At 43.5% G+C, this 25,035-nt stretch overlaps 1 pseudogene; it reads left to right on the plus strand.

The window, feature by feature from the left end:
- Positions 1–5,115: 5,115 nt before the first annotated feature.
- On the plus strand, positions 5,116–7,462 carry LOC129490785 (adenylate kinase 4, mitochondrial-like; annotated as a pseudogene).
- Positions 7,463–25,035: the final 17,573 nt, after the last annotated feature.

A 25,035-nucleotide genomic window follows, 5' to 3' on the forward strand; every position in this document is an offset into this window, starting at 1 on the left:
ATTACTGGGAGGCTGAGGCAGGAAGATCACTTGAGACCAGGAGTTTGAGACCAGCCTGGGCAACACAGGGATACTCTGTCTCTACAATTTTTTTTCAATGAGGTCAGATATGGTTGCTTATGCCTGTATTCTCAGCACTTTGGGATGTTGAGGCAGGAGGATTGCTTGAGGCCAGGAGTTCAAGGCCAGCCTGGGCAACAGAGTGAGACCCCCATCTCTACAAAAAAAAAAAAATTGTGGACCGAAGTTGATAAAATTGTCCTTGCAATTTTCATGGCCACTAGAGAGAGGACATGTAGTATGTCACTGGTTACGTTATCAGCAAATGGCTCTGAGCTTCATTCATTTACTCACTTATCCATCCATTCTTATATTAATGTACAGCTGGCCAGACACTGGAGACATAAAGATGAACGGAACAGAGCTCCTGCCCTCAGTGTGCTTGCTGGCAGTAAACTTCATCCCTAAAATACTGACAGTGCATTTATCCCAGTTTTAAATATAAATGCTTCCTTCCTTCTTTTTTTCTTTGGAGACAGGGTCTGGCTGCAGACAGTGGCACAATTACAGCTTACTGCAACCTCTGCTTCCTGGGCTCGAGCAATCCTCCTGACTCAGCCTCCCAAGTAGCTGGGACTACAGGCATGCACTACCACACCTGGCTAATTAAAAAAATTTTTTTTTGTAGTGACAAGGTCTCACTATATTGCCCAGACTGGTCTTGAACTGGGCTCAAGCAATCCTCCAGTCTTAGCCTCTCAAAGTGCTGAAATTATAGACATGAGCCACTGTGCCTGACGAATGCTTTCTTAATAAACTTAAGTTGAGCTTCTTTAGCATGTAAGAATTCTTTATTAAGATATTAAAAATTCTGATACTAAGACCTGTGTAATACAGGGGTGTGGTTTCTTTCAAATTATATCTAAGGCTGTGTTTAAATTTAGTAAATCTAAATACTTAGTAATGATAAACTTGAATGTAGGTATGTAGCCTGGCACAGTGCCTGAGGAATAGCAGTCACTCAGTAAATTATAGTACGTCTCTGTAGTAAGCATCAACTATGTGCCAGGCCTTACTTGTAAGAGAATTAACATAATTCCTCATTAAGGTGAGAAACAACTTAAGGCTTTGAAATAGTTATGGGTAAGTTGGGATAGCAAATACCAAGCACATGTGCCTCTATTTTCCTTTTTCTTACCCATGACAGGCATTGTCAACTGATCACAGGTCTTTCTCATTCCCTGAACTTCGCCTCGGAACTTCTCTCTGTAAAAGATGTTGCCCACTTGCCATTTCTAGGCCAGGAGGAAGAGATTGGAAGTCTGGAGAGTCTTTTCTTGTTTTGTCTCAGGGTAAGGCTGCATGACTTTCAGATTAGTTATTAAATTCCTCAGAGCCTGTGTTTACTTATCTGAAACTACGGATCATAACTTTACCTAATTATCCTATATGGTTCTTGTAAGGTTTAAATGTTATGAGAGGTGGGGAAGTGCTTTGAAAGGTTAAAAAAACAAGTCACTCCCAAGAGAGTAGCAAGAACTCCCATAATTCACAGAAATGAAAGTGTCTTTGCCAAGGAGAGTATTCCATTAAGTCTTACTGTTTAGAACAGAGAAGATCCCGTTTCAAAAGGACTTCCTGCCAAATAATTAGGAAAAGGAACACACAGAGAGGACGTGACTTGGAGTCAGAGGCATTAGAGTCAAGTGTAAATTCACCTCTTGCTAGCCATGATGTTCGGAATAGGTGACTAAGCTACCATGCATTACATGGAGCAAACAATAGTCACCTCTCAAGGTTATTGGAGGTATGAAATGAGTTCATGTCTGCGAGAGGGACTAGGGCAGACCCAGGCTTATAGGGACTTGGTGAACTCCCAGCCTCAGTGAGGGGAAGGAACCACTGCGTGAAGCCTGCCTGGTCCCACACAGTATAGAGAATTAGGTTTTGCTGTGTTCCCATCCATCCATCCTTCCAACTTCTGTGGAGCATGACTACTTGATGCTGAACTGGGAGAGTGTGTGCATTGTTGTTGAACATTTCTCTGACCTCAGAACCACCATGAGGGAAAAGGGGGCCGTGCATGATGTGATTTGAGGAGTACCCCCAGGATCCCACTTGCCCCACAATTTTACCTTAATCTTTTGAGTCTCTCTTTGGAGAACTTCTCTTTACCACTCTGACTCCTGTGCTCTGGAGGAGGAGGTGGGCCTCCCTGGACAATTAAGGACAGCTATGGGCTAGCAGAATGCATGCCACTGAGTGGAGGTATGCAGGGCACTGTGTGCAGCACAGAGGCTGGGGAGGGATGATAGGAGCCCCTGTCTTTGAGAAAGTTATTACAGTGAGCCAGGACCTCTGGAATATTTTGTCTGGCTCCTCTTTGCATGCCCAAGTCTTGCTTGTCTTTGTAGGGTCTGTTCAACATGGTCTTACCCTCCTGTGAGCTCATGCAGTGCTTTAAACTGTCCCTCTCTTTGGAACTTCTCAGCACTGGGACTAGCAATATAATCGTATTTTTGCAAAGACATGCCTTCATCTCTCATCATTTTTTTTTTTTTTATGAGAAAACAAGATTTATTTTAAAATCCAAGTAAAGAGTTGAAACATTTGCAATACATTGAGAATAACTGAACTACAAAACATATAGGAAAATATTCACAGAGGCAAAAACATTAAAAAGAATTTTAAAGTGTATTACATTTCTACTCAGATTATTTCCATTTTTGAAAAACGGCTATATTCAGATTAACGATTACCACAAAGTAATATTTCTATAGTATGATTTACATTCATAGAGTTTATGTGTTTAAACTAATGCCATCAGAATGAAAAAGGACATTATTAAAGATATTATCTAAAGGTAAAGACCCAATCTAGAGAATATATTTGAAAGGAAACTTTCTTATTACGGTACAACACCAGCTGTCCTAAAGGCTTTATAGAACATAATTGTGATTAAGCAGCACTCCCGCTGCTGGTGTAGGAGTTATAGCCAATAATAATGTATTGACATTTATATGGTTGTGATGCTCTGACCTGAACTTGCGTAACTAGTGCCCTAGTAATTGCCAAGTTCTGGCGCTGACTCAGAGCCCTTCAAACCATACTCTCTTGCCTCCAGAAAGCTCTTGCTGACTATTCTGTGGCCACACTCACTGCCCTACTTGTTCCACTGATGAGTGAATGCTCCTATGAGAGCACTAACCCTCCTTCCGTGAGGTCTTTCAACCACTTGCCTTTCTTCTGCTCTGGTCTGTAAGTTATGCCAGGACAAAGATTTGTCTTGGGACCTGCCATATCCTGGGCACCTAAAAAAGAGTCTGGAATATAGGAGGTGCTCAAATATGTATCAGTTGACTATCAGCTCTTCTTTCTGTACTGTGAGCCCTTAGAGAATGGAGTCGACATCTTCTAATATTTTTAAGCCTCTACTAGACACCTCACAGAACATAGCTTATTGCTAGGTGCTTAGTAAACGCTTGATGAACAAAAGAATGAGTGAACGAATGTCTTATAAAATGGGCAGATCCCTAGGGATCCCAGTCAAGGCTACAGATAATGTGGGATGATAAGCTGAATATTTTCTAGATCCCCTGCAGATCCATTGTCCACCCTTGCTTACCCTGTTTGGTACTCAGGAACTTGACCTTTATAAGATGGTATTGACAGGTTATTTTGACCTCTGGTTGGGTTCAGTCAATGGGATGTACCAATAGATTGTAAGTAGGGAGAAGAGTGAAGTCTAGGTATAGTAGATCCTCATCATTTGCAGATTCTGTATTTGCAAATTTGTCTACTCACTAAAATCTATTTGTAATCCCCAAATCAATTTTCGTGACACTTTCATGGTCATTGAGACACACGCAGAGTGGTAAAAATTTTGAGTCACTGGATGTGCACATCCCCAGCCGAGGCAAACAAGGTGACACAGACTCTGCCTTCTTATTTCAGCTCTCATATTGAAAAAAATTTCGGCCACGCGCAGTGGCTCATGCCTGTAATCCCAGCACTTTGGGAGGCCAAGGCAGGAGGATCCCTTGAGCTCAGGAGTTCGAGACCAGCCTGGGCAACACAGCAAAACCCCATCGCTACAAAAAATACAAAAATTAGCCAGGCATGATTGCACAGGTCTGTAGTCTCGGCTACTTGGGAGTCTGAGGTGGGAGGATGGCTTGAGCCCAGGGAAATCAAGGCTGTGATGAGCTATCATTGTGCCACTGCACTCCAGCTTGGGTGACAGAGTAAGACCCTGTCTCCAAATGAAAAAAAAGAAAAAAAAGTCATGGTCCATTTAATGTCATGTTTTCCACATGGTTTTCATTGATGATTTCAATGTTTAAAATGGCCCCTGAGAGTGGTCATAAAGTTACTGAAGTGTCCTTAAGCCCAAGAAGGCTGTAATGTGCCTTGCAAAGAAAATTCCATGTATAAGTTTTCTTCAGGCATGAGTTACAATGCTGTTGGGTGTAAGTTCAAAATTAATGAATCAACAATATATATTAAATAAAGTGTCCCCAAATCAGAAACACACATAAAACAAGGTTATGTATTGATTGGTGAAAATGTGACCAGAGACTCGCCAGACCTAACCCTGTATTTCCTGTAGGAGCAATGGTTCAGTATTTGCTAATTCAGTGTTTACAGTGACTTTATGGAAGGTAACTACTGGCACAGGGCTGAGTGAGTCCCTGCACAGGGCTAAGGGGAGGGGTTGTCTTAAAAATCTCTCCTTCCCTGAGTGGGAGAGTAACCAGAGTACCACAGCCAGCAGAGGGTGCCAGAGGTTGGGGCCAAGAAACAAAGTTCTCGGGGCTCCCTCCAGTCGTCTTGGCTGCGCCTTTGGCCACCCCACTCCTCGCAAAGGCAATGGCTTCCAAACTCCTGCACATGGTCATCCTCCGGCCGCCGCTCTCGGCCCAGAAGTTTGGTCTCCAGCATCTCTCCAATGGCCATTTCTTGTGGGAGAACACCAAGGCCTGGGCCGGGCGCGGTGGCTCACGCTTGTAATCCCAGCACTTTGGGAGGCCGAGGCGGGCGGATCACGAGGTCAGGAGATCGAGACCACGGTGAAACCCCGTCTCTACTAAAAATACAAAAAATTAGCCGTGTGTGGTGGCGGGCGCCTGTAGTCCCAGCTACTCGGAGAGGCTGAGGCAGGAGAATGGCGTGAACCCGGGAGGCGGAGCTTGCAGTGAGCCGAGATTGCGCCACTGCACTCCAGCCTGGGCGACAGAGCCAGACTCCATCTCAAAAAAAAAAAAAAAAATTAAAAAAAAAAAAAAAAAGAGAGAGAACACCAAGGCCAACACCGAAGTTAGTGACATGGCAAAACAATAAACAGGGAACAGTCTTTCTGTTCCAGACCATGTGATCACACACCTAATGGTATCAGAGTTGGAGAACAGGTATGCCCAGCACTGGCTCCCAGATGGTTTTCTGAGGACTTTAGGACAAACTGAAGCCCTGATTTGAAGACAAAATGTATGAAGTGGATTTAGTGATCTGTTTGAAGATTCCATTCGAAACACTTAAAAATTGTCTCAGCCGACGTTGGATTCACCCTCCTTGCAGCAGGGTATATAACCTGGGCTTCCATCCACCTGGTGTACATGGGATTGATGACATCTCTGGGGAACCATTAGTCCAGCAGGAAGATGATAAACTCGAAGCAGTTGCTGCCAGGATAAGACGGTACAAGGTTGTGGCAAAGCCAGTCATTTAATTATGCAAGAGCCCAGGCGTGCTCCACCATTTTTCTGGAATGGAGACTGATAAAATCTGGCCCTACATCTACATATTTTTCTTAACAAGATCACACCTGTTCAGTCCAAAGAAGAATCAGGAAGATATGGTCACTTGTTCAATTGTGTGCGTAGTATTGGTGCTACGTCCAAGTTAGAAGCTAGCTGAGATAGCTTGCAGCATCTTTCTAGCGTAAATGGTGAACTCTTAGGAAAACTAATGAGTAGAAAGAGCTCATGAAATGCCCTTTAAAAAGAAGGGCCCCCTGCACATATTTAAGGTATATCTGCACATGTCTCAATCCCTCCACAAGAAAGCAACTCAGGCTGGATTTCAAACAGCATAGAGTCTAAGCTCTAGCTGATTTTTGACAGTTGTGTTGTTGCTATAGTATCCTTTTTACAAGTGATGATGGTGGTTTTTGGTTCTCCTCATCCCCTCAAAGGCTGTTGAATCACAGCACCATTAAGCCTGAGAATGCTAAAGGCTCTAGCCCAGGCTTTCTCCCAGATTCTCTGGTATGTGCCCTCCTGGTGACAATGAAATTGGCTAATTGCTCTCAGTGGTCTCGAGTGACTGTGTCCACAGTTCATCTATCATAGTAGGAATCTCTCCTTTTTTTTCCTCATCCATACTCCATAGAGTCTCTCCTTTTCAGACATCCTAGGAGGAAAGGATTTGGCTTCTATTATTTTAGACTATATATTTTTGACATCTGTTTTTTCTTAGGCTATTACATTTAAATTATTAAATAATACAGATAATTACTGCTTTTATCTCTCCCAAATTTTTCTAAGAACTGAGAACAAGAAGATTGCTTTGAATCTCTTCATGCACTGGGAACTGAGCTATGATAGTGGGTGTTATTAAACTGCTGGTCTGAACTTTCATGGATTGATGCTTCCCCTTTCTGTTACTGTGAAAAGATTCAACCCCTAAAAGTTTTTTGGCAATCCCCAAAGTCTTTTGGGAATCCTCAAAAAACATGGGAAATATTAACCTACATAAATGTTGAAAGATACTGTCTTATGTATAGAAGTAATAAGACCAGGCCGGGTGTGGTGGCTCACACCTGTAATCCCAGCACTTTGGGAGGCTGAAGAGAGCGGATTACCTGAGGTGAGGAGTTCTAGACCAGCCTGGGCAACATGGCAAAACCCCATATCTACCAAAAATATGAAAGATTAGCCGGGCATGGTGACACACGCCTGTAGTCCCAGCTACAGGCTGAGGCACAAGAATTACTTAAACCAGGAGGCGAAGGTTACAGTGAGTGAAGATCACACCACTGCACTCCAGCCTGGGCGACAGAGTAAGACTGTGACTCAAAAAAAAGTATAAGACCATATGAAACTACCGACTAATAAATAGTTAAGGTTTTTGTTCAAGACAGCAAAATGTATTTTGAAAATGCTGCTACCTCTTGATGCTGACAGTGTTTTTCTCCCATGAGTGACCGAAGCATATTATAAATAATTGGTAAAGGGAATGGAGCTGGTTGGGTGGAGCAAAAGGTTGCATTAGCTATGCCTAGACTGAATAGAAGAGTGTTATGATGGTGAGAAAGCAAAATCTTTATTTTTTTTCTATTCCAAAGATTCACTCTGATTCATCCTGACTAGTACTGACAGTTTATGGGAAATCTCAGCTGTTCTCTTTCTAGCACCTAGATACAGATATGAGCACGGCCCCTTCTCCTCCTCCAGATCCCCAGTAAAACTTCACCCACAGCAGCTTCTTTCTCCCCACTGGAGAAAGAGTGGGGAGCCCAAACCCCTTTCTTTTATCTAATCACCTGGCCACAATTTATCCCCCTTTGTTAAAATGGTATATAAGCTCCATGTCTAACTGCTTATTTGGCTGTTCACTTCTTTTCTGTGAAGTCCCCATTTATGTAAAAATATTAACATCCATAAAATGAATGCCTTTTCCTCTGTTCATCTGTCTTTTGTCAGTTTAAAGCCTGTCTGGAAGACAGATAGTCTCACCACCCTAGGACAGTGCTACTCAGGGTGTCCCTGACCAGAAGCAAGGCTACATCTAGAGAGCTTGTTAGAATTGCAAATTACTGGGCATTCTAGATCTACTAAATCTGAAATTCTGTGGGCAAAGACCTGGGATCTGTTTTCATAATCCTTCTGGGTGATTGTAACACATGCTCGAGTTTGAGTACCACTTCCTGGAGAGATGGGCGGGGGGTAGTGGGAGGGTGGGCACGGAGCACTTGTTTAGGACCCTTGCCAGGCTCTCTAACTCCCATCTGCCTGGCTTTCCATGATTTCCTGGTCCTTGTTTCTCCAGGCCAAACCACGTTTAGGAACACACACAATCTGGAGTGCAGAATTCTTTGAACTTTATCTAGGTGGCTGTTTCTTAACCAACAGATCATAGTTTCTTACAGGACACGTATGGCTGTTCTGGGAGATCAACACTGAAACCCCAGGCATCTCTGAGCACAGCAACAGGGCAAGAGAGAAGACAAGTGACATGGTGAAGGGGATCAGGTTATAGCACCCCAAAGTATGCCACCTTGGCATATGATTATTTTGGGCCGAAAGCAATGGAGAAATAGCAGTTTAAGAAGAGCTCTCTGCCTTTTCCTTTTCTGCCTAGAAGCAGGACATAAATTTCCCTTTGTGAAGGTGGCATAAATTTCCACCCCTCTCCTGTACCAGAATGAAGAAAGTGACCTATCACTAGAGACAGAAAGCTGGCACTGAGATGAGTTGGCATAAAGATACCTTACTGAAGCAACCCTTGCTTTCCATTACTTTCCCTATATACTTCCTAGTCACTTTCCTACAATTTTTCACCCCCGGAAGCCCAAACCCCTTTCCTTTGTCCATAAAATAGATGCCTTTTCCCCTGTTAATCTGTCTTTTGCCAGTTTAATTCTCAGGCCCCAGACACTGAACCTAAGAGGGTAGAGGAAAAGGTTTTTGCTTGTTTGTTTGTTTTCTCCCCTGTAGTGGAAAGAACTAACAGGTGAGATGACCCTGTAGTCAGGAAAGGATTTTTATCTCATTTACAAAAACATGTTTCAGTGTGGTGAACTGAATCCTACCAGTTGCTGTTATTAATTTTTCTATATCTTCCCTGATTTCAAAAAGCATGTTTGAGGCAGCTTATTAAAATACATACAACGTTAAAAAAATAGATAGCTATCCTTAGGATTTGCAAGGTGTTCACTTAAAACATTCTTAAAATGGTTGGCTTCTTTGCTGATATGGCAGTAACCAAAGATTCCAGTATTTGAGCACATAAAAAATTCTGCTGCTATGGCGGGGTACAGTGGTTCACACCTGTAATCCCAGCATTTTCAAAGGCTGAGGCAGCTGGATTATTTGAGCCCAGGAGTTCGAGACCAGCTTACAACATGGCAAAAGACCATCTCTACAAAAAATACAAAAATTAGCTGGTGGCAATGCCTGTAGTCCCAGCTATGAGGGAGGCTGAGGAGGGAGATCACCTGAGCCTGGGGAGGTCAAGGCTGCAGTGAGCCTTGATCATGCCATTTCACTCCAGCCTAGATGACAGAATGAGACCCTGTCTGAAAAAAAAAAAGAAAAACAAAAAAATACTCTGCTGCTTACCTGTGCCAGAAATAGCAACATCTAAAGTGAAGACTTAAGAAAAACTTAATGACTGCTTGATTACCCTTAAGATTCTACATTCTTTATAGTGTTCTTTGCATTTCAAAAGCAGCCTATTTATTGCAGAAATTTACTTAACCTTTTACTTTACTTGAGCATGTATTATGTTGCTTAGATAAAAGTAATGACATAAACCTCTATATAATCTTAGATTTCATTTTTACTTTGAAATGGGAGCTTTTTTGTTTATAAGGTCATGAAAAACTAAGTGTTTTTGTTAAGAAATAAGATTTTTTAATGGCAGAAAAAATGACTTGTTGACTCATTATGAAATCAAAATCTCTCCAAGTTTTTAAAAAACTACTTCAGGCCATTCGTTAAGTAATATTCCTTTGTAAATCATCTTAGATTTAGTATTATAGTGTTTTCTCAATTTTTGTGTGTGTTAAAATCAATTTTGTGGGGTGTATGTGTGTGAAGGGGAAAGGTGACTCACAGTCACAGTACCTAGTTTTGCAACTTTCAGGCCTTGGTTTTGTAGCTCCAGCTGCCAGAGACTTAACAGCTAGACTGATTCTGAGTAAGAACAAAAGGGTTTGACCATAGAAGGAAGTTCCTTTAAGATCCTTGTGAAATGGTTATAATAAGCAGTTTGACTCTTGCCCCTTGGAGAGCACCACCCTGTGTAAGGCTGATATGATCATGAACCTTCCCTTGCCTCCTCCCACTTCTGTATATTATCTGTGTGCATGTGTTTCTTCTCTCCATCTTTCTTGCATGCTCTTTTCTTTTTCTCTGTCTGACCCAAGAGAAAGAGAAATGTATTGATGAAAAGTCTTTAAATAGTGTAATTAATTCATTTATAGCATGTCAGAATAAATCAAAAAAGGATATTTCTCTGTAAAAAATAGGTAAACAGAAACAAATGAAAGAAAAGCTATGACAGGAAAATAAGATATAGCAAAGTGTATGCCATAAGGTGCTGTATGATTGCTAAAGGTGTACCTCAGATTTGGCTCTGAGCTTCCTAGTAGATAGAGAAAAGAGAAGAACAAATCAATTACAAGATGCACTATGTTCACAAATTGGAGACATCTCGGAGGCTTTGCTTGATACCAGCACAGCATAGAGATGTTGGGCCTAAAAGGGCTAACATCTTCAGATGTTGTTCTGAAGGGCCTAAAAGAGGGAAGACAGTGTGAGATCTTTGGGAATAAGTCAAGGGGGGATGTCAGGGCATGGGCAGTTCCTGGATGGGGGATTGATTTGAGGGTGAGGCAACTGATCAAAGCTCTAGAGTTTTCAAAGGATGCAACCTTGTTCCTCATTCATTCTGTATTCTTCAGAGTCCTGCCCTACCTCCTCAGAGCCTGCAAGCTAGGACATGGCCAGAAGGCTAGGGTGGAATTACAGGGCGGCTGCCCTTTCAGGTATAGCATTTGGTAGCACTGTTCACAATGGCCATGGGTTTCCAACTCTGACTACACATTAGAATCATTTGAGCCATTTTCCAAAATTATACAATAGCCTGGCAACATCCAAATTAACTGAATACTGGGATGGGGCCCAGGATTTTTTTGTTGTTGTTGTTTTTGGGTATTTTTGATGCTTCATCTAGTTCTTGTGTAGAGTGAGAGTAGAGAACCACCGACAGTGAGCATTTTCAGAGGTTTACGAACTTGACGGTATCTCAGTCACAGGAGGAACTTGTTAAACATTCAGTTTCCTCAGCCACACGCTCCCTCCCAATTCCCCCAACCACCCCAGAAGGCCAGGGAATTTTCTATTTCTTTCTTTCTTCTTCTTTTTTTCTTTGAGACAGAGTTTCATTCTTGTCACCGAGGCTGGAGTGCAATGGTGTGATCTTGGCTCACTGCAACCTTCACCTCCCAGGTTCAAGCAGTTCTCCTGCCTCAGCCTCCCAAATAGCTAGGATTATGGGTGCCTGCCACCACGCCCAACTAATTTTTGTATTTTTTGTAGAGATGGGGTTTCACCATGTTGGCCAGGCTGGTCTCGGGGAATTCTCTATTTCTAACGAGGCACTCAGGGTAATTCTGATGCCGATGATCCACAGAGTCACACTAGTCCACACAGTTAGGGGAGAGACATGGGCCCTGGCCTGCTCTGATAACAGCAGGCTGTGTGACCTTTTGGGCCTATTCCTTAAACACTCTAGGTTTGTTTCCTCATTGGTAAGAAATAACCTGTGGTGCCTACCTACACTGCAAGGCCTGGATTGAAATCCACAATCCCACCATTGTTGTGGGAAGTCAAGGACCCCAAACAGAGGGACTGGCTGAAACCATGGCAGAAGAATGTGGATTGTGAAGATTTTCTGGACATTTATTAGTTCCCCAAATTAATACTTTTGTAATTTCTTATGCCTGTCTTTACTGCAATCTCTAAACATAAATTGTAAAGATTTCATGGACACTTATCACTTCCCCAATCAATACCCTTGTGATTTCCTATGCCTGTCTTTACTTTAATCTCTTAATCCTGTCAGCTGAGGAGGATGTATGTCGCCTCAGGACTACGTGATAATTGCATTAACTGCACAAATTGTACAGCATGTGTGTTTGAGCAATATGAAATGTGGGCACCTTGAAAAAAGAACAGGATAACAGCAATTGTTCAAGGAGTAAGAGAGATAACCTTAAACTCTGACTGCCAGTCAGCCGGGAGAACAGAGCCATATTTCTCTTCTTTCAAAAGCAAATGGGAGAAATATTGCTGAATTCTTTTTCTCAGCATGGAACGTCCCTGAGAAAGAGAATGCGCACTTAGGGGTAGGTGTCTGAACTGGCACCCCTGGGCATACCTGTCTCTTATGGTCGAGATTGCGGAGTTGAAATATACTCCAGTCTCCCATAGCACTCCCAGGCTTATTAGGAAGAGGAAATTCCCACCTAATAAATTTTGGTCAGACCAGTTGATCTCAAAACCCTGTCTCCTGATAAGATGTTATCAATGACAGTGGTGCCTGAAACTTCATTAGCAATTTTAATTTCGCCTCGGTCCTGTGGTCCTGTGATCTCGTCCTGCCTCCACTGGCCTTGTGATATTCTATTACCCTGTTAAGTACTTGATGTCTGTCACCCACACCTATTTGTATACTCCCTCCCCTTTTGAAACTCCCTAATAAAAACTTGCTGGTTTTTGTGGCTTGTGGGGTATCACGGATCCTACCAACGTGTGATGTCTCCCCTGGATGCCCAGCTTTAAAATTTCTCTCTTTTGTACTCTGTCCCTTTATTTCTCAAGCCAGGCGACGCTTAGGAAAATAGAAAAGAACCTACGTGATTTTCAGGGCAGGTCCCCCGAAACACAATGGATATGATTCTGTGTTCATTAATTTCAAGTCTGCTTGCTAAGAGCAATAAGGCATGTGTGAGTTTGGGGCATGGGTGGAAGAGTGCCCTTTGGCCTAGATTTTACTGTCTTGTGTCAAAATTTGGGTGGATTTATATGTGATCCAACTGGTAGGTAGCTAAACTTATCATTGCTAGCACAGGCTCTTCTGTAAGAACCAAACATGCCCAAAATGTGCTAGAACAGAGTAATTTATTTTAATAGCACATGTGGCTCTGAAATAAACTTGTTATAACAGCATGGGTTTTATTAACCAAGAATCATAGGACAACTTATTGAAATGAAGATATCACTTGGTGATCTGATTCTACAAATACCACCTTCTGAACAGTGACCAAACCGTGACCTTGTTTATGGGAAATGTCCAATTAGTGTACACAGAACCACACCGAGTGGTGTGGGAAGAGAGATGAAGGAAGTGGGCATATCAAGGAGCTGGGGTTGGGTTCGGGCTCTAGTCCTGGCCAGGACCCCCTGTCTGCTTTGGCTAAGTCACTTCTCCTCCCCCGGACCAGTTTGCTTATCTGTAAAATGAAGGTGCTAGATTAGTATCTGTAGGATCCCTTCTCTCCCCTACAGGCTGTAAAAATCAGACTAACTGGGCTGGACGCAGTGGCTCATGCATGTAATCCCAGCACTTTAGGAGGCCAAGTTGGGCAGATCATGAGGTGAAGAGATTGAGACCCTCCTGGCCAAATGGTGAAACCCCGTCTCTACTAAAAATACAAAAATTAGCTGGGCGTGGTGGCACATGCCTATAGTCCCAGCTACTCGGGAGGCCCAGGCAGGAGACTTGCTTGAACTCAGGAGGCAGAGGTTGCAGTGAGCCAAGATCGTGCCACTGCACTCCAGCCTGGCGACAGAGCAAGACTCCATCTAAAAAAATAAATAAATAAAAATAAAAAAAAAATCAAACTAACTGTAAAACTAAAGCATGAAGTGGCTTCTCCACTTGGTTTCCTCAGCTAGGTCAGAACCCGCATCTAACCATAGTAAGCCACATAGGTCCCTCCTCTTTCAAGTAGGCACCTGCACTCAAACCAACACCCCTGTGAACCAGTCCTCACCCACTCACTCTTTTAGAAAGGTGATATTCAACTAGCCTCACAATAATTTCCAGCACAAATAAACTTTGCAGTCTTTATGTTGCAGTCCCGATGAAACCCAAATTCTAGCTACAAACAACCTTCAAACAAGAGACATTTTTCAGAGTGGAGGTAGAGAGAGGTCATTTAGCTCAGTGGTAAGCATTCAAGCTCTGAACATTAAAAAATAATTAGTTCCCTAAATCCTTGTAGAAAACCAGAAATGGCTAGCAATGACCTATAAATGAATTATTGACAAAACCACTGAGACTTCTTTTCTTTCTGCCACTCCTTGTATCTGGATGTGTATTAGCTTCCTATGGCTGCTCTAAGAAATCGTTGCAAACTTAGGGACCTAAAACAATACAAATATATTATCTGACAGTTCTGGAGTTTGGAAGTCTAAAATGGCTCGGCAGAGCTGTGTTTGTTCGGAGGGTTCTAGGGGCAGATCCACGTCCCTGCTTTTTCCAGCTGCAGGAGGCTGTCTGCATCTCGTGGCCACTCCAACCTCTTCTTCCATTATCTTGTCTCCTTCTCTTACTCTCCTACTTCCTGCTTTCCTTCATAAGGGTCCATGTGTTTACATCAGGCCCACCCAGATAATCTGGGATAATCTCCCCATCTCAAGGTCCTTAAGTTAATCACATTTGAAAGTCCCTTTTGCCAAGTAAAGGAATACGTTCAAAGGTCCTGTGGATTAGGATGTGGACATCTTGAGGGGGCTGTTTTTCTGCCTACCACACAGACTCATCTTCAGATCCCACCTCAGCCATTTAGTGTCTGTGTGACCTTCAGTAAATGATATACTTTCTCTGAGCCTGAGTTTTTCATTGATAAAACCAGAATAATAATAAACCCATCTTACAGGGTTTGTTTTGTTCTGATTTTTTTGATTTGGGTTTTTTTTTTCTTTCTTTCTTTCTTTCTTTTTTTTTTTTTAGACAGAGTCTCGCTCTGTCTAAAAGGCTGGAGTACAGCGGTGCCATCTCGACTCACTGCAAGCCCCGCCTCCTGGGTTCACGCCATTCTCCTGCCTCAGCCTCCCAAGTAGCTGGGACTACAGGCACCTGCCACCAGGCACAGCTAATTTTTTGTATTTTTAGTAGAGATGGGGTTTCACCGTGTTAGCCAGGATGGTCTCGATCTCTTGACCTCGTGATCCACCCACCTCGGCCTCCCAAAGTGCAGGGATTACAGGTGTGAGCCACCATGCCCGGCCGATTTTGTTTTGTTTTGTTGAGGATTAAATAAGGGAAATACTGCCTGCCTGGTACATGGCACACACTCAATACATGTTATTCTTAAGACAAGGAACAAAATCGGGGTTTTAGTGAAAAAGCCATCTGGGGGTTGGGTGCAGTAGCTCACGCCTGTAATCCCAGCACTTTGGGAGGCCAAGGCAGGTGATCACTTGAGCTCAGGAGGTCAAGACCAGCCTGGGCAACATGGTAAAACCCCTTCTCTACTAAAAATACAAAAATTAGCTGAGTGTGGTGACACGTCCCTGTGGTCCTGGCTACTTGGAGGGCTGAGGCGGGAGGATCGTTTGAGCCCGGGAGGTAGAGGAGCAGACTGCACTACAGCCTGGGCAACAGAATGAGGCTGGGCCTGTTTATAGTCATCCACATTGAGCATCATAGTCAGTGATGATATTCAGGTTGATAACATAGATGCAAAATTCTAATCTTCAAAAAACATTGAGTAATTGTAAGAATTGAAAAAAACAAAGCCCATATTTTCTAGATCTAACAGTGAGTTAAACAGCGAATTCAATTTATCGGCGTCTCTTCCCTCCATCCCCTGGGCATTCTTTGTAGCTGAGGGCTGCCTACGGGCTGCTGAGCATTGGTGCTGAGAGGATGCAGGAGAGAATATACTGAATCTGGTTGGGGGAGGCCATTGCACCCCTGTGGGAAACTTGAAGGAAATGGTCTCTGTTTGCCCTGCATCTCCACAGCATACCCATTCGGAGTTTCCTAATTAAAGGGCCTCCAGTTCCATGCTGAACAGGAAAATCAACTATTCTGCTTGGGTCAAGACGGAATGTGATATAACTCAAATAGAACGGGGAAATGTCTATGAACAGAAACAAGTCCTCCATCCTTTCGGACAGGAATAACAACCCCATAAAACAAGTGATTAATGTGGAACTACAGGGATAGCAAAGTACCTGAGCTATGGACCAGTTGCAAAGGCTTTGAACCATGATGAAATAAATATGAAGTCTTCCCCTCCACACCCACGGGAGCAAGTCCTTGCCCAGTCCTTTGGGAAATGTAGTTAGATGTGATAATCACACATACATGAGTCAAACCATGCAAGGTTCCCAAGAGGAATCTATCTGACATAATCACAGGTTACACTGCAAAGTACTTTGGCAGCTACAAACAGCTTCCCCATACTTATATCATTTAATTTTCAGGGTAACCCTGTGAAATGGCCAAGGGAGGTTTTAATATCTCTGTTTTTACAGATGAGGAAACTGAGGCTCAGAGGGATGAAATGACTTCCTTAAGGACACACAGCAAATTAGTAGCAGAGCCAGGATTTGAGCGCAGATCTGTGGGCCACTGGGTGGGTGGCGGGGAAGGGGTCATGCTCTACTTTTGGCAGCCTTCCGGTAAGACTGTCCATCTGTTGCCTTAATAGTGACATGGATGCAGGCTGCTTTTGCTTGCTGTCCCTGGCCTTACCTTTAAGCTGTCCCTAGCTCCCAGAATATTCTACCATCTTGCTTCACAAAGTGTGGTTACCTAGTGAGGTAAAGCACAGCACGAACATGAGCAGGGGGTGTGTTAGGGGTGCAGAATCCACCCCACCCAACCTCTCCAGACCCAGATCCCCAGGTAGCGCCTAAGCACAGACAAGTTCAAGAAGCACTGACCGGCCACATTTGCCCATCCAGGACTGCCTGACACTCCAGAGTGGCTTCTTTTCTGTCCTTCTCCCTGACCCAAACACTCCGAGGGCCTGAACAACAGTTACACTAATTGCCTCCCTCCTAGAACTTCCCCTTAAACCTGCCCATTGTTCTGTGGCCTCAAAAATACTGCTCAGGCCTACTCAGTTCTCCTCAGTCTCCTCACAAAAATGCCCAAAGAGCCCTCAGCAAGGCGTGCTCTCCTGAGGCAAGAGCTGACTCCACTGTCTGCTCTAAGAGGGTACCCTACAACCTCTCTTTGGTGTAATCAAGGAGAACCAATTTGAGTGTTTTCTTTTCTTCACTGGAGAATCTGTGGCAGAAATAACAAAAGACACTGGCAGCAAATGGAAGGGAGTGATGAGATGGAGTGCGATTAATCCACAGGCTGGAAGAACTCCCGATAATCTGTCGATCAATCAGTCAATCGATCAATCAATCAATCCGGAGTTAGTTTTGTGAGAGAAAAAGAGAAGACAGCTTGAATAAGTTACTCTCTCTCTCTTCATCCTCCTTCCCACTCCCTCAAACTTTAAGAAAGTTACTTTTAATATTATTATTATTTTGAAATGGGGTCTTGCTATGTTGCCCAGACTGGTCTTGGAGTCCTGGTTTCAAGTGATCCTCCTGCCTTGGCCTCCCAAGTAGCTGGGATTAGAGGCACAAGCAAAAACACCGGACAAGAAACTTCCTTTTAAGAGCACAGATAATTTGTCAAATCCTCTCAAAGTCACAGGTCAGGTGCATTAAAAGTTTAAGAAGAAACAATGATTTATAAAAAAATTAAACCACCACCACCACAACAAAAAAAAACACTGAAAGTTTTCTGATGCAAACAAAAACAAATAAAACACGATGATTCAAGTTTTAAGGTCGACAAGTGCAAGTTTAAGTTTCAAAGGCCCTACGCTGCCCCAAGGAAGAGCCAGCGGGGGTGGGGGGACATATTCCCCTGTTTGCCTTGGCAGGAAACCAAGCTAAACCACCAGAGGGGCCAGGACACATCCTGCCCTCTGAAGAAAACTACAAGGCTGACATGCTCAAAGCAGCCATAATTTATGGTAGACCAGTTGGGAAGAATGTGATACTTGCTGACTTTTGTTTCTGTAGCAGATGGTGACTTTGGAAGACATGAGGTTCACAACCAGAAAATTTGACTGTCAACTGGAAATATATTTATGGTTTCCTGCAAGGCTGATAAAGTTGAAAAATCCACCCATATATAAACAAAAAGGGGCTGAGGAGGGGTGCAGGAGGTATGCCCAGGCTTCTTCCAGAGGAGTTCCTGCTCTGCTGACCAAGCAACTCCTTGACAGCTCTCCGCAAAGGTGACAGCAGAAGTTTCTCTTTAGCTCTCACAAAGATTGACTGCAATCTTCTCTGCTAGGGCCAGGCGTGGTGGCTCACGCCTGTAATCCCAGCACTTTGGGAGGCCAAGGAGGGTGGATCACTTGAGCCTGGGGGTTTGAGACCAGCCTGGAAACATGGCAAAACACCATCTCTACTAAAAATACAAAAATTAGCCAGGCATGGTGGTACATGCCTGTAATCAGAGCTACTCAGAAGGCTGAGGCACAAGAATCGCTTGAACCTGGGAGACAGAGGTTGCAGTGAACCGAAATCGCATCACTGCACTACACTCTGGGGTGACAGAGCAAGACTCTGTCTAAAAAAAAAAAAAAAAAAAAATCTCCTCTGCTAGGCAGCCTGTGGCTACTTGGTCACTTATATCTGAGTCTGGGCAGAAAGAGCTGGAAGGCTGCAGGAAGGAAGTCTCAAGATGTATAATGTTAGTGTTTTCCAGGACGGGATGTCTAATTTTAAGAGGAAAGATTTTTTTTCCTTACCCCTGGTAAGGAAATGTATGTTTGATTGTAGGTCTGACTGAGATTCTTCTCCTGGAAATGCCATCATACTTCACAGAACATTACCCCTCAAATTAAGTCTGTGCCGGTGTTGGCCAGGGGATGGAGGAGTGCTCGTTATTTTCCATAGCCACGGTTCCAGGATGCACTGCTCTTCCCATCCTTCCTCCCCCCAGGACACACAAGAAGAGTAAATACAGCTGCATATCCCCAGGCTTGGTCTAAAATCTAGGAGGGCTGTAACTCTGCCTTTGCGTTTTACAACGCCAGTGTGTTCAACACTGTCCGTGGTAGGGGATGGGGATGAGAGAGAAGAATCCGTTTCAGAACATTTGTTGTAGCAGAGATCTTTGGCTCTGCATCAGCAAAAACTTCAGAAAGTGTTCTGCTACTTATTCATTGTTCCTGCAAAATAAACAGAGCAGTGTGGCTAGAAGTGGAGACGGGGGCATTTGACAAGACTGACCTCTCAACGAAGAAGGAGAGAAGAAAGAGACTTGGCTAGCTAGCTACGTCTGATACATTCTAGCACTATAAACTTTCCCCTAAATCTGGAGATAAGAATCCCACGAATAACCTGATCCCCACTCAGGAAATATTTTATCTTTAATCAAGTATGTCCTTGAGGGCTTAAAGGTGAGGGCTCAGAGGTTTCAAACTGGCAGCTGGTGGGTGGAATCCAGTTTACACACCTATTTTCTTTGGCACACAAAATGGTCTTCTCTTTTTAAATTTATTTCCAACATTAACAGAGCAGAAGGCTTCACATAAATATCTGAGTTTCTGTCATTTCTTGAGAAAATAGCAGATTTGGCTGTGCTGAGCCCCAAATTCTGCAGAGCTATGGTTACTGTTACTGATTTAGGTGGAGCCAGGGTTCTAGTTCTCGCCAGTCCTTACCACTCCTTCTAACCTTAACCTGACCCATTTTATTCCATCACCTTATCTGCCCACGTCAGGAAATGGTTTGTAAATGCTCTTTTCTGTTCCCTAAATGAGTTCCAATTACCGTGCTGACATAATAGCACTTTTGAATAACAAGTGTATTTGTCACTTGGCTTTTTGTATCTGAATCTCTTAATTTGGGCTCCCAACTTTGTGGATCTTCTTAAAGATTAGCCTTATCTCTGGCTAGGATATTAGAATCATGAAGGAATCTGAGAGGCAAACGGCTTTTAAAACTTTAGGCTATGAATTAAGCGATTTCCTTAGCCTTTTCTAAAGAATCAGCATCTCTGCTACAGATCTGTTTATTGATTTTCTTTAAAAAACGGAGATCAGCAATCCTGATTTAGTACTTTGAATTGCTTGGAAGTAAGAGGCTACTGAAATCCAAGGCACTTATTATCATCACAATTTATAACAGCAACAGAGTAGCAAATGGCTTACTGAACGTGAACTTGGGGAGGCATTTGTCTCTGGAATTAAGACTTCTTTTTATGGTCTACTTGCTACAGTCAGCTGTGAATAGTATACAATTAATAAGTTTGTTTCTGATTGAGGTGAAATTTACATGATATAAAATTGTTTTAAAAGCGAACAACTTTGTGGCATTTAGTACTTTACAATGTTGTGCAAACCACAGCTATCTAGTTCCAAAAACTTTTCTTTTTTTCTTTTTTCTTTTTTTTTTTTTTTTGAGACAGAGTCTCGTTCTGTCGCCCAGGCTGGAGTGCAGTTGAGAGGTGAAGCCGGCTGGGCTTCTGGGTCCGGTGGGGACTTGGAGAACTTCTCTGTCTAGCTAAAGGATTGTAAACACACCAATCAGTGCTCTGTGTCTAGCTAAAGATTTGTAAATGCACCAATCATCACTCTGTAAAAACAGACCAATCAGCACTCTGTAAAATGGACCAATCAGCAGGACGTGGGCAGGGCCAAGTAAGGGAATAAAAGTTGGCCACCCTAGCCAGCAGCTGCAACCTGCTCTGGTCCCCTTGCATGCTGTGGAGGCTTTGTTCTTTCTCTTTTCACAATAAATCTTGCTGCTGCTCACTCTTTGGGTCCGCACTACCTTTATAAGGTGTAACGCTCACTTGTGAAGGTCTGCATCTGCTGCTTCACTCCTATAGTCAGCGAGACCATGAACCCACTGGGAGGAACAAACAACTTTGGACGCGCTACCTTTAAGAGCTGTAACACTCACTGCGAAGATCTGTGGTTTCACTCCTGAAGTCAAGCAAGACCACAAACCCACCACAAGGAAGAAACTCCAGACACACCATCTTTAAGAACTGTCACACTCACCGCGAGGGTCCGCGGCTTCATTCTTGAAGTCAGCAAGACCAAGAACTCACCTGAAGGAACCAATTCCGGGCACACATTGGCACAATCTTGGCTCACTGCAGCCTCTGCCTCCCGGGTTCAAGTGATTCTTGTGCCTCAGCCTCCTGAGTAGCTGGGATTACAGGCACATGCCACCATGCCCAGCTAATTTTTTGCATGTTTTAGTGGAGACGGGTTTCACTATGTTGGCCAGTCTGCTCTCGAACTCCTGACCTCAAGTGATCCACTGGCCTCAGCCTCCCAAAGTGTTGGGATTACAGGCATGAGCCACCACACCTGGCCCCAAAACATTTTCTTCACCCAGAAAGGAAACCCCATATCTTTTAAGCAGTTGATTACATTCTCCCCTCTGCCCTGTCTGTGGTAACCACCAACCTGTGTTCTGCCTCTATGGAGTTACCTATTCTGGATATTTTAAATGAGTGGAATCAGATAATATGTGACCTGCTGTATCTGGTGTCTTCCACTTAGCACAATGTTTTCAAGGCTCATCCCATTGTAGTATGTATCAGTACTTCATTCCTTTTTATAGCTGAATCATATTGTGAACAAGTTTTTATAATTTTTTAAAAATAGAGAACCTATTCTTCGTACTTCTGGCTTTCTGTTTATGGATTGCTAATGTACCAAGGGGAACTAAAGACTTGAGATGAGAAAGGATAACAGGTTTTTTTACACCGCCTTTCACCAAGAAGGAACTAATAAAGAGGTACATACCTGTGAGGGTATGAATGTTACATACCTAGGGGTAAGGAGAGCAGAACAGTGACACTTAACAATTAAAAAGTTGCCCTTTAAGTAAAATATAAATCAAGTTCACCTCAGGCTCATGTGACAAGTTGCCTTTCATCAACTTTAAATTAGGTTGCTATGAAAGAACTTGGCTAAGCATTTTCTATTGCCTTTCATCCATCTAGCCAACTACAGAGTAGAGGAGTGATTGGCCTCTGTAATGCCATGCAAATGAAGGTTTTAATGCCATGCAAATGAAGGTTCCAACCACAGAATAATAGCAACAGCTGGCACAGATCTCCTGATCTAGGGTGTCATGACAACCCTATTAACCCCACTTCTTAGATGAAGAAACAGGCATAACAAAATTAAGTCATTCATTGGAGGATATGCCGCAGGTTACAGAAGAACATACAGGAGTGCTTTCAGTGCAGCACCCATGCTCTGAACTGCGGCATCGTACTGCCTCTTGCATCCCTATTTTCCAATGTGGTGTAGCAAGGTGCTACACAGTCCTTCTGGCCCTGGGGGACGGGGAGGGGCAGTGGGCATGGGTAGGGAGGGAGAAGATGGCAATGCAGACCTGACATTCGTAAAGCTGCAGGAGGGGTTATCTGGCCCAGGATCATCACAGTTGGCCTACATCCCTCTTGGACATGTGAACCCTTGGCTATGGCATGGTTTACCATTTTAGCTTATGTAGGAATCACAGATTACAGGATTCTACCTCTAGAGTTGGATGCAGTAGACTCTCCCTCCCTCCCAACCTCCCTCCCTCCCTTCCTTCCTTTCTCTCTTCTCTCTCTCTTTCTTTTTTGACGAAGTCTCACTCTGTCACCCAGGCTGGAATGCAGTGGCGTGATCACAGCTTGCTGCAATCTCAGTTTCCCAGGTTTGAGTGATTCTCCTGCCTCAGCCTCTTGAGTAGCTGGAATTACAGGCATGCGCCACCACGCCTGGTTAATTTTTGTATTTTTAGTAGAGACAGGGTTTCACCATGTTGGTCACAAACTCTTGACCTCAAGTGATCCGCCTGCCTCGGCCTCCCAAAGTGCTGAGATTACAGGCGTGAGCCACCGTGCCCGGCCTAGACTTTCTGCTTATGGATTGCTAATGTACCAAGTAGGTGGGTAGGACACAGGAAGATGATTTTTTTAGCAAGTCCTCACGTGATTCTCATATTACATGGTCCTCAAACCACACTTTGAGAGATATTTGCCATTTTCATACAAGATCCATTGTTGTCTCTTTTCTTCTTTGGGCATCTTGGAAAGCAGCATCTGCAGAGGCTATTTTAGGCCAGTAAAGACCTGAAGAAGGTCAGGCAGCCCGAACGCCAAGTAAAACCGTTCCAGGACACAGCCTGCAAGAGGGCTTCTGGGGGCTGTAGGAGGAGATAGCTACTTAGAGGGGGGCTCAGGAAGTGCTGGGGGTCTCCAGGTGCGCACACCTAGATGTGCTGAGCTCTGGCAATGTAAACTCTCATTAATGTTTTAGTTCACTAAAACAATCGAGTTTCAGCATGGAGCAAATTCACATGAGTCAGTGACGCCCATTCCCAAACTGCTGAGTCACCACCTCCTGTGTCTTAACTCACCTGTCCCTGCAGCCCAGTGGAGAAAGTCAAACAGAGCCCTGGGTGTGTGACCATAGAATAAATCCCTGAGACTTCCGGGTTCGTGGGTTCTTCTCCTATGGTATGAGGAATGTGCTATGAAGGAGGGAAAAGTAAATTCAAAATCCAAAGCCATTGAAAAGTATATGCACCAATTCTTCTCCCAGGTCACAGGCTGAATTTAAAGAACAATGATTAAGTGAAAATTCTCTCAAGTTTTTTTTTAATTGGTTCAGCAATTGATTAATTACTGAATCTTGACCCTAAGCATTTTTGTCTAGAAATGTGCTTGAGGAACACAGGCTGGAGATCAGCTTTTTGACATTGCATTCCCCTCCTGGATCACGTCCATGTTGGAATCAATTTATAAACTGCCTTCCTAAGGCTTAAAATGATGGTCATCTACAGACAAGTGCCTTCCTAGGCACAGGGTTGCTAGAGACTGACTCCAGGCCCAAGGCTCTTAAAGGGAACACTGAAATGTTCCCTTAAAGGGCAGACATGGTGGAAAGTAGAGAAATGAGTAGAGGGGGAACATCACCCAGAGATAACCACCGTTATTGCTTCAGTATTCTTTCCTTTCATTTATTTACTATTCACTGGTATATTCTTATCTATTTCCATTTTGTATCTTTATTTTTTTTTGTTTCTCTTAATATTTATAATGTGAGCATTTCCCTCACGTTATTAAACAGACTTTGGTAATGTTGTGTTTAATAATATATGACGTTCCAAACTCTGAATGTACTATAATTTAGTTAACTCTTATTTTTATATGCTTAAGTCATTTCCATATATTTGATTTTTATAAAGCAGGGAAATTGAGACTGAGAAAAGCTGCTGTTTTATTAGGGTGATCAGAGATGGTCTCACAGTCTCTCTGAGAAGATGACATTTGAGGTGACCTGAATGAAGTGAGGAACAGGGCCACATAAGCCTGGGGAGAGAATGTTCCAGCAGAGGAAAGTGAGCTGGGATGTTCAGAGGCAACGTTGAATAAGGCATGCAAAATAAGGCATCCTTTTGCATTTTTTGAAATCACACCTTTGATAGATGTCTACATATGAAATTGCTACATCAAAAACCATGAATTCTTCTTTTTTTTTTCATACAGGGTCTTGCCCTGTCGCCCAGGCTGGAGTGCAGTGGCGCTACGGCAGCCTTGACCTCCTGGAAGCGATCCTCTCACCTCAGTCTCCCAAGTAGACGGGAGTATAGACATGCACCACCACACCCAGCTAATTTTTTTGGTATATTTTGTAGAGATGGGGTCTTGCTATGTTGCCCAGGCTGGTCTCAAACTCCTGGACTCAAGTGATTCACCCACCTTGACCTTCCAAAGTGCTGGAGTTATAGGCATGAGCCACTGCACCCTGCCTGTGAATTCTTTTAAGGCTCCTGGTACATCTTCCATAATTGCTTTCCAGAAAGGTCTTTTCAATATGTATTCCTCCAGCATCACATAAAAGTGCCTAGAAATAAAGTGTTTGCCAGCAGTGCATATTATAGTTTTAAAAAATAGCTTTTTTTTTTTTTTTTTTGGAGACACAGTCTCGTTCTGTAATCCAGGCTGGAGGGCAGTGCGTAATGTTGGCTCACTGCAAGTCCTGGCCCATGTGCCTTTTGGAATGCCCTTTCTTGCCCCCCACCTCAGCCTCCCGAGTACAGGTGCATGCCACCACGCTCAGCTAATATTTTTAGTAGAGATGGGGTTTTACCATGTTTCCCAGGCTGCTCTCGAATTGCTGGCCTCAGGTTATCTGCCTGCCTCAGCCTCCCAAAGTGCTGGGATTATAGGCTGAGCTACTGTGCCCAGTGA

Source organism: Symphalangus syndactylus, chromosome 9 (genome assembly GCF_028878055.3).
Source record: "Symphalangus syndactylus isolate Jambi chromosome 9, NHGRI_mSymSyn1-v2.1_pri, whole genome shotgun sequence".
Classification (NCBI taxonomy): Eukaryota; Metazoa; Chordata; class Mammalia; order Primates; family Hylobatidae; genus Symphalangus; species Symphalangus syndactylus.